Genomic DNA, 15,679 nt, shown 5'->3' on the forward strand with positions numbered 1-15,679 from the left:
CCAAGGAACAGGAGAAGGAAGGAAGCCATTCTAATTAAGGTGGAGGAAGGGAAGGTTGCGAATGGCTTCATGTTTATAAGAGGATAATGGAGGTGAGGAGTTCATTGGAGGGAGCCACGGGGGTCCGTAGGACGAGAGCGGGCCTAATTGAATTCGATAGGACGGTGGTGGTTAGCGAGGAGGCGGCCAAATTGAGAGCCGCCTTGAGTGATAGTACGAAGGTGGCCGCTCTGGTGAACAGGGCGACCCTACAAATAAGGAACATCGATCCCCTCACCAGCAAAGAAGAGCTGGTGGACGAGATCAGGTCGCAGTGGGCAATTGAGGAGAATGCGGATATAGAAGTCAAATCTATAAAAGCGGCACCATGGGGCACGCAAGAGGCGGTGGTGGTCCGCCCAGCGAGTGGAGTGCCTAGTGACGAGAGAGAGGAGGCTGAGAACGGGGTTAACGATAGCTTCTGTAAGGCAGTTAGCTAATATTCGGCGTTGTTATAGGTGCCACATGTTGGGGCATGTGGCGGCAGGGTGTACTGTTGCATGTCATGGCAGGGAGTCGTGTAGGAGGAGCGGCAGCACTGAGCATATAATGAGAGATTGTGATAAAGAGCCGAGATGCGCAATGTGTCTGAAACATGGTGGCATAAATGCAAGGCATGTAACGGGTTCGTTGGCGTGCCCTATGGAGCGTTTAGGTGTTAGGAATAGACGGGGGCCCAGTTAGGGTTCTACAAATAAATCTAAATAGATGCAGGCTTGCGCAAGGTCTAATGATGCAGTGCGTATGCGAAAGCAGGGTGGACATTGTGGTCATCTCCGAGCCCTATAGGCAGTTGCCATTTTGGTTTAATGACGAGGGTGGGGATGCATCGATATGGGTCACGCTGTTTAATGGAAAACATGCGGCAAGCGAGACCCCGATAAGAAATGTAGGGATTGTAGGGTTCAGGGTTTGTGACGTATTTTGCTTCAGTGGGTATTGTTCCCCTAATAAGAGTAAGGGCCAGTTCAACGATTATTTGAAGCAACTGGAAGGGATCATAAAGGAGGGGAGAAAAAGAGCACCGGCGATTATGGTTGCCGGTGACTTTAATGCGAAATCCTCGGTGGGGGGGGGGGGGATCTAAGACGGACCGTAGGGGAACATGTCTGCTGGACGTTACAACGAGGAACGAGCTTATACCTATTAGGACGACGGGAAACTATTCCTTTCTGAGAAATGAAAGGACTAGTTTCCCGGATATACTTAGTGTTAATAGACGAATAAGGCTGAGTTGGAGGGGGAGTAGGGTCCTAGGTTGGTACTCAGCCTCTGACCATTTTTATATTGAGCATAAGTTTAGGGATAATATTAAGCGAGTGGAGGGTGGCGCCTTTAAATACTTGACAAAAGAGATGGATGTAGAGGGTTTTTTAAACAAATATGACGGAGTCTATGACGAAAATGGTTTTGAATTTGACGAGACGGCATGCGGCGAAGGGCTGCACATGAGTCTGGAGCATACGTGTGCCGTGGACTTGAAGAGGAGATACCCGGCGAGTGCGAAGAGGAGCGCCAACTATTGGTGGAGCGATGAGCTCGCTACGTTAAGGAGCGAACTCTAAGAGCTAGGAAAAGAGCCCAGCGAGCGGTGGCGGCCCGCAAGGATGATGCCGAGGTCCTGGTGGCCGAATTCAAGGATGCTAGGAGGCGGCTGAAAAGGGCGATCGGGCGTAGCAAGGAGGAGAGTTGGAAGAAGCGAACTGCACAGGAAGAGACATCGATCCTACCTGGCGAAGAAGGAGGGTTAGGCATCGAGGATGTAGACATGAGGATGGCCGTTGGGAAATGCGATTCCAGGAAGGCGGCTGGGATTCCTGGCACTGTAGTGAGATTATTGGCGGAGCAAAAGCCTAGCGTTCTCCTGACAGTGCTCAACGGAATAAATACCTATGGAAAAATACCGGCGGTATGGAAATAGGCTAGGGTGGTACTAATACCCAAGCCTGGCAAAGATCCTGCGACGTCATCGGCGTATAGGCCGATTAGCATACTGTCGGCGTTGAGAAAGGTGTGGAAGCACACGCTGAAAATGCTCATCGAGAGGAGCGTTGGTCTGGATCCCTTTCATAGGGACCAGTATGGCTTTCTTCATAAAGGAGGGGGACTCTTGAAGCCCTGGATAGGACAGTCGCGGTTGCTGAAGAGTGCAGAAGGAAGGGCCTGGCGTGTGTTCTGGTCGCCCTTGATGTGAAGAACGCCTTCTACACTCTAAGGTGGGGGAGGATAATGGAGGAGGATCGAAGAAGACGGCTACCGGGACGGCTACAGGAGTTGTTAGCGGACTATCTGGCTGAGAGGAGAATACTGGTACACTGTCGTGACGGTGTCGTAGGGAGGAACGTCTACGCGGGGGTTCCGCAGGGATCGGTCTTAGGACCGTTACTGTGGAATCTCGTGTATGACGAGGTGCTGGAGGCGCTGGACCGGGAGAAGGATACCGAAGCAGTAGCGTTCGCCGACGATCTGGCGGTTCTACTCAAGCTCTGAGGGTTCCACGGCGTCGATGAGAAGATAAAGGCGATCATAGCCTTGGCCACTAGGTGGTGCTGGGAGACTGGAGTGCACCTGGCCAGGGAGAAGACGGAGGTTATCCTCTTAACAAGGAAGAGGATACCGACGATTTTTAACTTCGACGTGGGGGATGGGGGCGAGATTTCCACTAGCCGTGTTGTGAAGTACTTAGGGGTAGTGTTGGATAGTGCTAGGGGATTCTCCCCCACCTCAAAGCAGTTTGTGATAAAGCGGAACAGTTCTTGGGCGCCATACGGAGCCTACTCCCAGACGTCAGCGGGCCCAACGATTTAGTCAGGAGACTGTATTATGGTATCTGGGAGTCTGTGGTTCTATATGGCGCACCGATATGGGCCTCCTCCCTGGGAAGAGAAACAAATAGGACGATCATGAGAAGGGCATAAAGGGCGGCGTTGATCCGTATGTCTACCGCCTACCGTACGGTATCACATGGGGGTCTGTGTGTGCTTATCGGTAGCATGCCGATTTACATCAAGGCATGGTTGCGGTGGAAGCAGTATGGAGTGAAGAGGCGGATCAACGAGAGCCCTGAAGAAATGGCACATGTTGGGTAAGAAGAAATGAAGGATTTGGAGACGGAGGCAGAGGACAGGTGGAGATTGGAGTGGGCGTTCCACAACCCCCACAATTGAACTACGAGACTGGTAGAAGATCCGCTGATCTTCTACAAAAGAAAGAGGAAGATTAACTACCATACAGATGCAGATCCTTACGTAACACGGTATCTTTAACTGGTACCGTCATAGGATCGGCAAAGAGTCGCACACCAGTTGTTGGGATTGTGGTGCGGTGGTGGATGACGCCGAACATGTGCTCTTTTGGTGCCCTAGATGGACGGAGGAGAGAACGGAGTTGGAGGTCGCGATCGGTGAAGACTTTAAATTGGAGAACCGGGCCGTTGAGAAGATGGCCGCGGAGGAGCGGTTTTGGAATAGGTTTTATGATTTCTGCACAAAGGCGATGAATTGCCGGCTTTCTAAAGAAAGGGAGATGGAGGTCAGGAGAAAAAGGGAAGGAAGGAGGAGAAGAAGGACCAGAGCGTGTTGCGAAGTGGGCAATTCTTTTAGAGCAATTCAATTAGGCCAGGGAGGAGCATAGTGCACATCGACGCGCTAAGTCGAAATCCGTTGCTCATGGTCATGCTGCTAGACGAGGACGAACAAAGGATTGTTGCACGGCTAAGGAAGCCGCATTTGCAAGAGGATAATCTGCGGTAGATCCGGGACAACATCGAACAGCACGAAGCTGGCGAATACGTTTCAAAGGACGAAGTTTTGTACAAAGAAATAAAGGAGATACCATTGCTGGGCGTGCCAAAGTCAATGCAGACTCAAGTGGTTCGACGAGCTCACGAACACGGCCATTTGGGCATCACTAAAACGGAAGCGTTATTAAAAAGGGACTATCGGTTTGTGGGCATGCGCGAGAAGGTGGATAAGGTAGTGCAGAGTTGCATCGATTGTATCCTTGCGGAGAAAAAATAAGGAAAACGAGAGGAGTTCCTGAACCCTATTTGACAAGGAGGAGTTGTCATTTGACACTTATCGTGTCGATCATCTTGGACCATTGCCATCTACGAAGAAAAGGTACCGGTATATCTTCGTGGCGATTGATGCCTTTACAAAGTTCGTTTGGTTGTGTGGCGGCACGGGCCACGGAACTTTTCAACGGCTCCGGATGCAAAGCGCGACGCCGCTAAAGCGCATCACCGACGTGCCCAATGTGCCATCGATATCTTCACACTCTTTCCGCCGAATTCTCGGAAGAGCATACACGTGCCAGCACTGGCGGCACATCTAATGAATGCACGCTAGTGGGGGATATCGATGGGCTACGAAGGGAAGAATCTGCGCGTTCCGAAACAAAAGGGCAGGCAGTCTGTCTTACGCCATTAAATGTGTAACTCCTCGGTACTATTTGCATAGCAACGCGTCAAATGATCTCTCGGTGTCTATCATTATTTGTTAGTTGTTTACCAGTTGTCTGTTAAGTGTAATTGTTAATTGTTAATTGTTAACTCTGATTGTTGATTAGTTCTAAATAAACTATTGTTCGTTAAAAACACCAAGAGTAGTTTCTTACGCAGCTATCACCATACCACCTCAGTTGTATTCCACAAAATCAACAAGTTCTGCGGAAGTTATTCGCCATTTGAGGAAGCAGTCTGTAGGTTTCGGAAATTCGAGAAGAATAATCTCGAATCGCGGGACGATATTCACAGCCGTTGCCTTTGAGGATTATTGGAATGAGAAAGGTATACAGCACGGCTGGACTACAATACACAAGTAGAAAGAGTGAAACGGACGCTTATTCCCCTATTGACGAATTTGTCTGCGCCAACACCAGACAAGTGGTTACACCTAGAGATAGCGCAAAGGTATTTGAACGCAACCACCAGCAGAAGTACGAATGTTACCCCGTTCCAACTCTTGTTTGGAACGCGGATGAGAATGCGCGCAGCTGATCGAAGACGAGTGGGCCGTGATGTTCTAGGAGGAGCGAGATCAGCTACGCGTAAAGGCAAAAAAACGGATCGAGGAAATTCAAGCTAAAAACAGACGGACGTTTAACAAGAGACGTAAAGAGGCAACAGCGTATAAGACAGGAGATTTAGTGGCGATCGAGAGGACGCAGGTCCTGGTCCGAAGTTGCAGTCGCAGTTCCTTGGGCCGTACCGCGTGGTAAAAGTCTTGCGGAATGACTGCTATGTGGTACAACGAGAGGGCGAACACGAAGGGCCACGAACAACAACCACGGCGGCTAATCGCATGAAATGGTGGGACGTTGTTGAAGTCAGAGGTGAGGGTGACATTAGTGATGATGAGCACATCCGAGGGCAGATGTGATTGTCAGGTACGGCCGAATGTAGTATCATGAACGAGGGGCCTAAGGGGTGTTGTGCGGATCGTAAACAAGCGGTTGCCTAGGTGTGAATTATAAACAAGCGGTTGCTCAGCATATGCGTACTGGGGCTATGACAAAAGACAAGGGGATGCTAGGGGACGATAAACGAATTAACAGGAGTATAAATTGAGAAGTCCGAGAGTGCGGATTGCGTTGTCAAGATAGTGTTGTCAGCGTTGTTAAAAGAGAGTTGAATTTGAGTTGACGAAAATTGTTAATTAATTATCTAATTGTTCTAATTATTATACGTTTATTGCAATTGGGTCATGTATAATAACCACTGTTTTCTGTTTAATTAACATCTGTTTAATCAATTTATCATTAATAAACTAATCATAATAATTTACGATATGGACATTTGATAACTAATAAAACAAGTTTAAGTCGTCATATTATCCTTTCTGGGGACGACTCTGAACAGGTATCCAATGTCAAGAGCGCTATAATTGTCCGAATAACTACCGACATTGGCGCTGAGATTATGCGGGAGATAGAGGAGGTGCAGCTGTCACTCCTTCTAAAGGCCTGAAGGCTACCTATGTTCATAGGCTCAGGTAGCCATCCCATAAAGTACGACCGGTTAGAATATACGCGCTTCTGCGTGAAACGATGCGTATCCTCGAAAATGAGGTTAATCACTTCCAGGCGACGGTGGCGAGTCCAACCTTAGGGCGACTTCAAGAGGTGTGGATCATTCCAAGAGGTCTCGTCATTCCGGCAATGAATTTGGGAAGAGATCGCGGTGCCTCAGAGAAGCTCGGACAATGAGATGTCATTCGCATGTCAACGTCGGCGCTCAGAAAATGTCTTATTAGACACTAGTTATCTTCAAAGACAAAGAAATTCTGACCTGGCCTGGCCAAAATAATGCTCTAAAGAAAACCGGCCACGTTGCTGCTATTATCCTTGCGAAAGGCATAGCTACAAGATATCAACAATATTTTACGACAAAGAGCAAGTTAACTCCATTATATTATAAGATTTCTATCGTAAAACGATGTTATCAAAAACTTTTGCACGTAACTGTATATATATGTCGGGTTATTATTAAGATTTGAATCACGTAATGTTTCTTCATTTGAATTAGCCATTGTTTTACAAAACAGAGAATATATTTACACGAATAAACAAGGTTTTACAAATATTATGAATAATGAATTTTGTAAATGATATGATTGATTAACAAATGATAAATTAAATTATTAAATAGATTAAAGAATAATAAGTTTTATCGAACAATAAAGAAACGAATAATATATCTTACGATTTACTAATTTAACGAATAATGAAAATTAACGATTGATAAATTTACAAATATTGAATTTAATTTACGCTATAAACAATGATCCGGGGTTCAAACGAATCCACGGTCAACGGGAAAACTTTAAACAATTTTATAACACAAAAAAATACGTTTGCTGAATCACTCGGAAAAATTACTCGATGTATCACTTTCCAAGGCGATCACACGAATCAATCCCTGACTAAAATCTTTTTCGTAATACGACTGCATTTGTTTGTTATATTCTCGCTGGAAACATCGAGAAGGTTCCAATCGTTGTTGCTAGGCAATATCTGTCAAAAGTTTGTTATATACTCCTTGGAAACATCGAAAAAGATCCAAACGCCGTTGCTAGGCAGTTTCTGTCTGGAGATTGATTCCTAATACAACGTGTGTACCATTATATCGACATCTCCAAAGTACAATTCTATGTGATTTCTAGGGAGAACAATATAACCGATACAAACGATTTGCCTTCGTCAGGCAAAACGTTTATCCCGTGACCCTGGCTACGTTCGGCGACCAGTTGTCACCTCGAACCCACTTTCGCAATCACAAATATCAAACAATTACAAATGACAACAATTGCTTAATTACAGCTATGATAAAATCTAGGCTAAAGCATTAGAAAACTTTCCCAAAAGTTGCAAAGGGAAGGCTCCGGTTTTCCTTTCATCTCCGACATATAATTATACGGGTCGCAATAATCCTAAGGAACGGTCATAAAACGAGGCTTCTGGATTTACCGCTAAAGCCGTTAAGTGGCCTAAAACACCTTCAAATCGAGACATTCCTTATGGTTATTGTTCCATCAGGTAGAAATTGGGGAGTACTTGCTTCGGCATTACATATACTAAAATTGGAACGATACATAGAAGATTAGCATGACCCCTGCGCAAGTATGACACGCAAAATCGTGAAGCGATCCACACTTTCGGGAAACACGAGGCGGGTATGGGTTTTCAGGGCGTAGGACTATGCCCTGGGAAAGTGGCTCGTCGGTGCCTTTGGCACCCGCCAGTTTGCAGATCCGGTGCAGAGAATTTTGCGGAGGATGGATATGGCAGACAAAAAAGGCAGTAACGTTTACGGCGCAGGGAAAAGATACCTCAGTACCGGTGCAGCCGCGGGTTGTAAAGCGAGCCCCGCTGCGTCGCCATCGAGCAATCGTGGCCGTCCGGGGGTGGACCATCAGGCCCCCGGGCGTGTTCATGCGTCTGGTGAAGAGGACGTGCAACCAGAGGAGTCTCGGGGAAGGTCAGAGGGTCCGGATGTAACTATCAGCGGCCCGGGATCTTCGTCGGATGGGCTGCTTTCGCGGTACGGTGGCGGCGGCAGGGTGAGATTCGACGACGAAATGTCATCGTGTCCTTCCTCTACGACCGTTGTGAACGCGCTCGGCAAGCGATCATACCGGAAAATTACCCGGTCATGGTTGGCCTCACGGAGGGCGAGAGCGTCTAACGCTGAACTCCAACGGCGCACGTGGTCACCACCTCCGCCGTCGCCTCAACAATCGCCGATCTCTGCCGTCTCTGCATCCGCGACAGTGCCGTTGGCGACGACGACGTGCGGAAAGAGGATATAAAGACGGAATCGGAGGAAAGAGAAGGAACCGAGAAGGACAGCTAACCGATTCAGGGACATGAACACGCGGACAGCGCATACCTGCGGAGAAGGGTGCGCTTTCTGGAGAGTGAGGTCAGTCGTCTCCAGGAGACGGTGGAACGGCTAACCAAGGAATGTACTAAGAGGGCAGTAACAGAAGGAAGTGTAGCGACACTCGACAGCAAACTTTCCAACGGTTTCTGTCCCATGGCTCGTTACACAAAGACCCTATCCTTCGGACAAGATGATTGCCAGATGCGTATACATTATTACAGAATATTTTCAGTTAACCTAAGGACCTGCTACAAATCTTAGGATTAATTTAGCTAAGGTCCTCCAGAGGGACAAATGGTCTTTGTCTTAACAGCCCCTATACCTACCGCCCACTACAGGAAGATACGGGAAATCTGCTTTTCTCACGTACGACGCTTCCTACTAGCATCTTTCTCTCAAGGATGGTTAGTATCCTTTTCCAACCACCAACTCAAAATTTAGCCAATTAACAACGACGTCCACTTCCCTCACTTTCCGAACCAACGCTTTCCTAAACGAATCCGATGATCTCGTATCCTTAGACACACCCCATCATAGTTTTTCCTATCCAGCATCATCGTGACGGAAAGTCAGTCGCGAGACGCCTGTCCGAATTGATAGTTGATAGTTGGCAGCAATCACTGATCCGAGTTGCTCGACATCTCAGGCAATCATCGTCCGAACTCGTAGCGCATATCGAATCGTATCTACCCGAATCTACCCGAGTTCGAACTTGTAATCGCGAACCGCGAACCGCAAACCGCGAACCGCGAACCGCGAACCGCGAACCGAAATTAATAACCGCGAGTTTTACGTCAAGTATACTCACCGAATATATTTTGTTAATAAATATTTATTGTTAAACATATTCGAGTGTTCCTTCAATACCTATCACGCCCATCACCTCAGAAGTAACGACGGTGAAGGGCAAGCGGTGGGGATCACCACTACGAGGGGACGAAAGGAGATGCTCCCGGGGCCCCAACGGGAATGATTATGGGCCATAGAATAAGAATACATATAAAAAATTTCCTGCAAAAAGTGATAATTTCGTGGATAGAAGATTGTGGATCAAAGGAAAACGACGAAGAAATATCTAGTACAGCAAACACTTATGAGTTGACAAGCAGATCATCCAGACTAGATCACCCACAAAGACTATCAAATTTCGGAAAACATAAACTTATAAACATAGTGTCTAGTCGTCGGAGTAAAAAAGCCCCAAAACCCCAATGTAGAATTTGCACAATTAAAAAAGAAAAGAAGTAGAATATGTTTTGTCTGTAAATTTTGCAATGTTCCATTACACAGAAGCGATTGTTTTGGACGATATCACACTTTTAAAAAATATTAAATTATTATTTGCTTGAGGAAAATCATTGTATGGATTATGGAATATTATATAAATATTAATCTAAAAACGATTCTAATAGATCAAATAAATATCAATATAAATATTATAAGTAATTTCGCCAAATTTGAGTTAACATTTCTATAGGTATGAGAAAAAGCGCGTATATTCCCGCGCGATATCCTAGAGTCTAAACAGAGCTAGAGTCTAAACTGGCTTCAACGATGTATCTGCGACCGAGTGAGAGGTAGACAGTACATAGGATTTTCAACCGCTACTGGTTGGTAAAATGATACGATAGTACACAACAAGTGTATAAGGTGAAACCGTGAATGTGCGTGCGTGCGTGCGTGCGTGCGTACGTGGATAACGATAAGGCGAAGCGAATAATATGCATAGTGAATCTTTTCTGTCTTTTGTGAAGAAAGGTTTCATTTTTCATTCTTTTGGTCTCTTCCCTCTCGTTTCTTTTTTCTTTTCTTCTCTCCAGCGTCACATGAAGCGCACAAATGTCCAAATCTTTCCACGGTTCTTTCTTGGTTCGCTATATTTTGCGAATGAAATTGTACTTCAAATCCACTATATCCAAACGTCTTCCCCTATCCTTTCCTATTTCTCTACCTATATGTCGGAGATGAAAGGAAAGCCGAAGCCTTTCCTTGGAAATTTTCGGAACATCCTCTAGTACTTTAGCCTAGATTTTATTATAGCTGTAATTGTTTAAAATTAGTGATAGCGAGATTGGCTTCGAGGTGACAATTGGTCGCCGAACGTAGCCACGGTCACGAGATAAACGTTTTGCCTAACGGAGGTCTGACGAGTGGTTGTATGGGTTTTCCGAGAAGTGTGATTGTGGCGGCATGCGGCCTCGAGAGCGGGCCTAGCCACGTGTGAGGTTACCTCGGAGGTGCCGATACAATGGGACATACATTGGCTAGTCCACGCGAAGAGTTGTCACGCGCCCAAAATTCCCATCTTAACCCGACATATATTTTAAATAACCCAGAGCGGTCGGAGCCTATATCGAATCGATAAAGTTTGGACCCACGTAAAAATAAGTATAAAGCTCAGGAGTTTTGTCGTTTGGGTATTCAATTGTGTGTTCACTATCGTTACTACTCGCACTCCGCACTCGTAGTACAAATCGACAAATTTTTACAATTTGTTAATTTATCAACCACGGTTGATCATTTTACAATCCACAGGAAAATGATAACATGCTCGATATTCTAGTTCGTGTTTGAAGATACATAAAAAATATATATTTATGCACTTCCTATACTACATATCTCATTGAGCATGCGAAAACTCGCTAGTAGAACGCTAGTAGTAGGTTATGAAAATACATCTAATTCATAAATATATTGTGAAAATTATGTAAAGAAATATAAATAGAAGATAAAGTTGAGATAACAAAATGATAGCACGCGCCATACAAAATATATTTTAGAAAAAATAAATGATTTCTTATACTTTTTTACTTATATTTATTTACCTATATTTTTACTTCCCTTGTAAAATATCTATTATATTTCGATGTACTCAGTTTTCTAATATTTTCATGTTAAATTATATTATTCTTTCAGAGTTATATAATTTTGCTCTTTCACTATTTGAAACTATTTCCTTCCACGAAACGATTTCCTTCGACGAAAACCATGCCATGCTTTGAAATACAACTTTTCAAAACATTTAATGTAAAAATAGGCAGGTCATGATCCATACTGATATATACATATTTTCTCATTTGGAGTTAACATCGCAAAAAGTTCCTTCTTGCTTAAATTTCATTTACGATAAGTATCTTCTGTTTGTTCTTCAGTCATAATCACGGAAATAAATGGTCGAAGAGGTAGTGTGCATCGAAATATAAATATAATATGCTCAAATATACTAGAACTGCTAAAATATTCAACAAGGGCGGTGGTATAGGCAATCGTCATCGAGAACAGATGACTAGCAATCGTGTTATCGTAAGTAGCTTGTTTTTTCTTGTTCTTTATTTTGAGATTCAGCTTCCATTCCTTACATTCATCAACTCTTTGTATTCTCCTTATTTCCCCTTCCCTTTTCACCTTTTTCCACTTGCAGCTCATTTCTTCACCCGGAACAGAGTATGTAGCTGATTTTCATCGAACAAACCTGTTCGAACGTCTCACACCACTTTACGGATACTTGCATATAACTATAATACGCATCTTCATTCGTCTCTTATTCATTGAATGGATTTGAGAGACAGCGATTCTGGCGTGCTTTCCTCTAAGCATTATCGTGTTAGGAATGTTCCTACTAGAGTATATATGTTTCGTAACGGTGATAAATAGACCGAGTTCGATGGACTTTCAAATGGACGGAGCAAATTTCTGATGCCCAGATTTACTACTATAAATAAATCAATGCATCATTTGATTAAGCAGTTTCAGAAAACAGTCTGAATTTAATTTGGTAGGACCGTCATTTTAAAGATATCTTCAGGATACGCGGGACAGCGTACTCTATATATTTAGTATAGTTTAAAATGATATCTTATAGGATTCTCAAATCCGAGTCGAAATTGAATTCATGAGCAGTTGCAGTTTTCATACAGGCATGTATGTATGTTTTCACTTAAAGCCTTTTTGACAGCACTTCACAGATGAGGCATCAAAGTTTTCTCTGCACGTTGTCTATTGACAGTCTTGAGCGCAGTGAGATCATATTTGAAGCTCTCGAAAAATTAGTGAATAAAATTATTGCTAAACAGATCGAGAGAAAAGGAGCGTTAGATGCTCCTCTTATTAAATTATCAGAGAATTAAAAGTTGTTTACTTTTCATTTTTACTATTTATATCATTTCTAAAATAATACTAACATTGACAATAAAATTCGATTGGGTTAGACATCTTCGCTTTAGTGATAAATAGTTGTTACGCAATACATTTGTTCAGTTGAGATGTACTGTTGAATACAAATACAATATACAAATTGTATTATAATTTATAGCGTAACTATGGTAAGAAGATTATTTTAAACTCGTACAAGCATATGCCTCTGCTCAAAGTGATGAATCTTTATGCTCCTGTTCAGCAACTGGCCTAATAACATTTATGTGACAAAAAAACATATACATCTAGAAAAATTGTATAATACACAACTCACTTCTCGATAAATGTGCGAACATGTGTAAGATGTTCGAATTTCGAATATTTTTCAGATATTCATCCACTTATGTGAAGAACGATTTTTCGCATGAGTCATCTGATTATTTTATTTTTTCTCCGAATATCCGTACGTTATGTGTGTATTCTGTACATTCTCTGTGAACGCTTTCAGTCCTTCCGGCTTCAGTCCTTCGTCGTTTCCACGATTAGGCCGGTGTCGCTTATTTTTTCAACTGCTGTGACTTGTATTCCCCCTTTACGGGGGATTACTAGCGCGAATAGCGCGTCGCGCGCTTCTCCGCTGGTTCTTATTTCACCATCCTCAACTTCCGACCGGATTATAACCACATTTCTCGGTGGTTTTACCGCCATTTGTCCGCTTTATTGCTGGCAATCTTCACTTTTTCCGCGTACGAGAGCTGTTTTGGCTCGGCCTTCGTTGTTTTCTTAACGGCCGTTTTAAGCCGCTTGCTGGCTTCCAGCGACTTACTCACAGCGCTTAATATCGCAGTTTCCTTATTCTTAGCTTTTAGCTTGTTCTAGCCTTCCGGCTAGATGACAGTTGTGGAGCAGGAGATTCTCCACAAATCCTCTCATATCCTTAAAGTAACGCATTATCGTTGCGGTTTGCCCTTGTTAACTTTGTTGCTCGGGTCGTGGCAGAATGGTAGGACCCTCTTTTCCATATCGCTAGCTCGTTCCCTTATGTCGGGTATTGGCCGCGATTCTTCTTTAGTATCCTCCTTCTCTTCATCAGACCGCTTCTTGATTTCTGGGCTGTTTTGCTTTATCGGTGTAGCGCTTATATTAGTATCTTTAGGGGTTGACCACTCTGCCCCTAATTCAGGCTTTTGCGTTTTCAAGGGTTGCAAAACCATGCTTGCATTCGTGGCGGGTGGCGGGTGGCGTCTGCCCACGTGAAGACATCTGGATTACATTCGTGGCGTACTGTTTGTACACACGGACAGTGTACGAAGCGACGCGAACACAACCTATCTGCATGCCGTCATCTTGGGACAACGCATGCTGTCAGGAGATCTTTAAAATGTGTCCAAGGATGTTGGCCGATGTAATTGTTAACAATGACTTGGCTCATTTAGAACCAGGCAGGCAACCGCCAGAGGCGAGGGAGGTGAAGAGGCTCTACAAGCATTTCTGGGGTAGAACTGCACCTCCAAATCCTATAATCCTAGGAAGTAGAGCCTCGGAGTTGTCATTATGCGAATACTTTCTTGTTTCACATGATCTAATAAACCAACACTTCTTTCAACTTTTTTTAAGAAACTGTTTTGAATCGTGCAACATTTTCGATCGATTGCGATATCTCTGGTAATTGCATAGTTTTATTTGTGAATATTATACAAGTAAATATTTCGTTTTTTCGTTCAGATAAACTGCAACGTGATATTATTTTATATCACTGTTGCTTGATCATATTGCACAATTTTTATGCCAAGAGAAACATGCTAAAATTCTACATGTAATTTCTTTACAGATAGTTGTACATTCAAATCATACAAATATATTCGTCTATAAAGTGATGAAAATGTCCATAATTAGGAGGTTGGCGTATGCTGCGTTTTATATCGCGCAGGAATAATTAACTCCATTTCTTCCAATGACGTTATTACAGAAATTCATACTAACCACATGATCATCTGATTTAAGTGCACGAACGAAAGAATCCATCCGTTATTATTTTTTTCCTTCTATATATCTATAAGTGTCATTTTTCCACTACCCAACATGTTCATATTCTAAACGTATCATGCGCATCTTCTTTCCGTTTCCGTCCCAAAGTTCGCAACGCAAGTATATCATTTCTAATCTTTCCACTTTTCTTCTCCTTTTCTTTTATCTGAATAATGGTTTAGTACTGCATGATTCCTAGGAACATCTAACGCATTCGAGTCAAATTATTTTCCATCACTAAATACATCCTTTCTTCGATACTTCCTACACTGCATACGTACTTTCGTAATTTCTATAGCTTTTCTCTACGGCGAGAGGCGAGAAATATCCAGCGTTTCAATGTTGGATGTTTCAAATGTTTACATCGTTGCAAAAGCGTTGATCGTTTAATAAAAGATCGTTTAATAAGACCTACTATTTTGGCATATCCTTTGGCATTCGTTGATACCGGCGATTGCTCTTTGCTCACCCTTGTGTTATATTTCACAGACCTTTCTAAGGATTATGTTACCATGTTTCAATATCCATTAATGAATTTTGTAATTTTTAAGACGTTACAGTTATTTGTAATGTATATATAGTCTTACTTTGATTGACTAACTGATTTACTTGCATAATTTAATGAGAAGTAAAACAATAAAATATTGCGTATAAGCTATCATTTTGCTTTCAAAACACCTTAATAGTAATCAATAAAAAATATAACAAGATTCTATTTAGATTTCCTTCTATAACTTTCATATCTCTTCTGCATGTATATAATTTATAAAATATAACATTTAAAAAATATAAACTGGTAAAACATATAATATTCTCATGGGAGAATGTTCTCATTTCTCCTTGTACCGTACATCAATTAATGTCAAATTATACTACAATCAATAAAAATATAGCAGCAGAAATGGAAAATGTAAATAACCCATGGGAGAAAGCAGGGTATCTCTTGTGAAGACACCACATGATGTATTGTCGCAATCATAATTAACTAGAAGTGGTTAGAATGAAATAATTACGTAACTGTAACGCTGACCGTATGTTATGCCAACAATGGGAGCCGAGGCAGTAAAACTCGATAGCGACACATATACCCGTACG

At 43.1% G+C, this 15,679-nt stretch overlaps 1 long non-coding RNA gene and 1 other non-coding gene across 2 annotated transcripts in view; one reads left to right on the plus strand and one right to left on the minus strand.

Moving 5' to 3' along the window:
- The window catches only part of LOC143304855 (uncharacterized), a 59,386-nt gene that overhangs the window by 25,223 nt on the left and 18,484 nt on the right, over positions 1 to 15,679 (minus strand). The window lies entirely within an intron of this gene.
- Positions 7,590 to 7,696, plus strand: LOC117165257 (U6 spliceosomal RNA). Its single transcript, XR_004465858.2, has one exon. It is a non-coding gene; the product is annotated as a U6 spliceosomal RNA (small nuclear RNA).

This window comes from Bombus vancouverensis, unplaced genomic scaffold, assembly GCF_051014615.1.
Source record: "Bombus vancouverensis nearcticus unplaced genomic scaffold, iyBomVanc1_principal scaffold0060, whole genome shotgun sequence".
In the NCBI taxonomy this organism is placed as follows: Eukaryota; Metazoa; Arthropoda; class Insecta; order Hymenoptera; family Apidae; genus Bombus; species Bombus vancouverensis.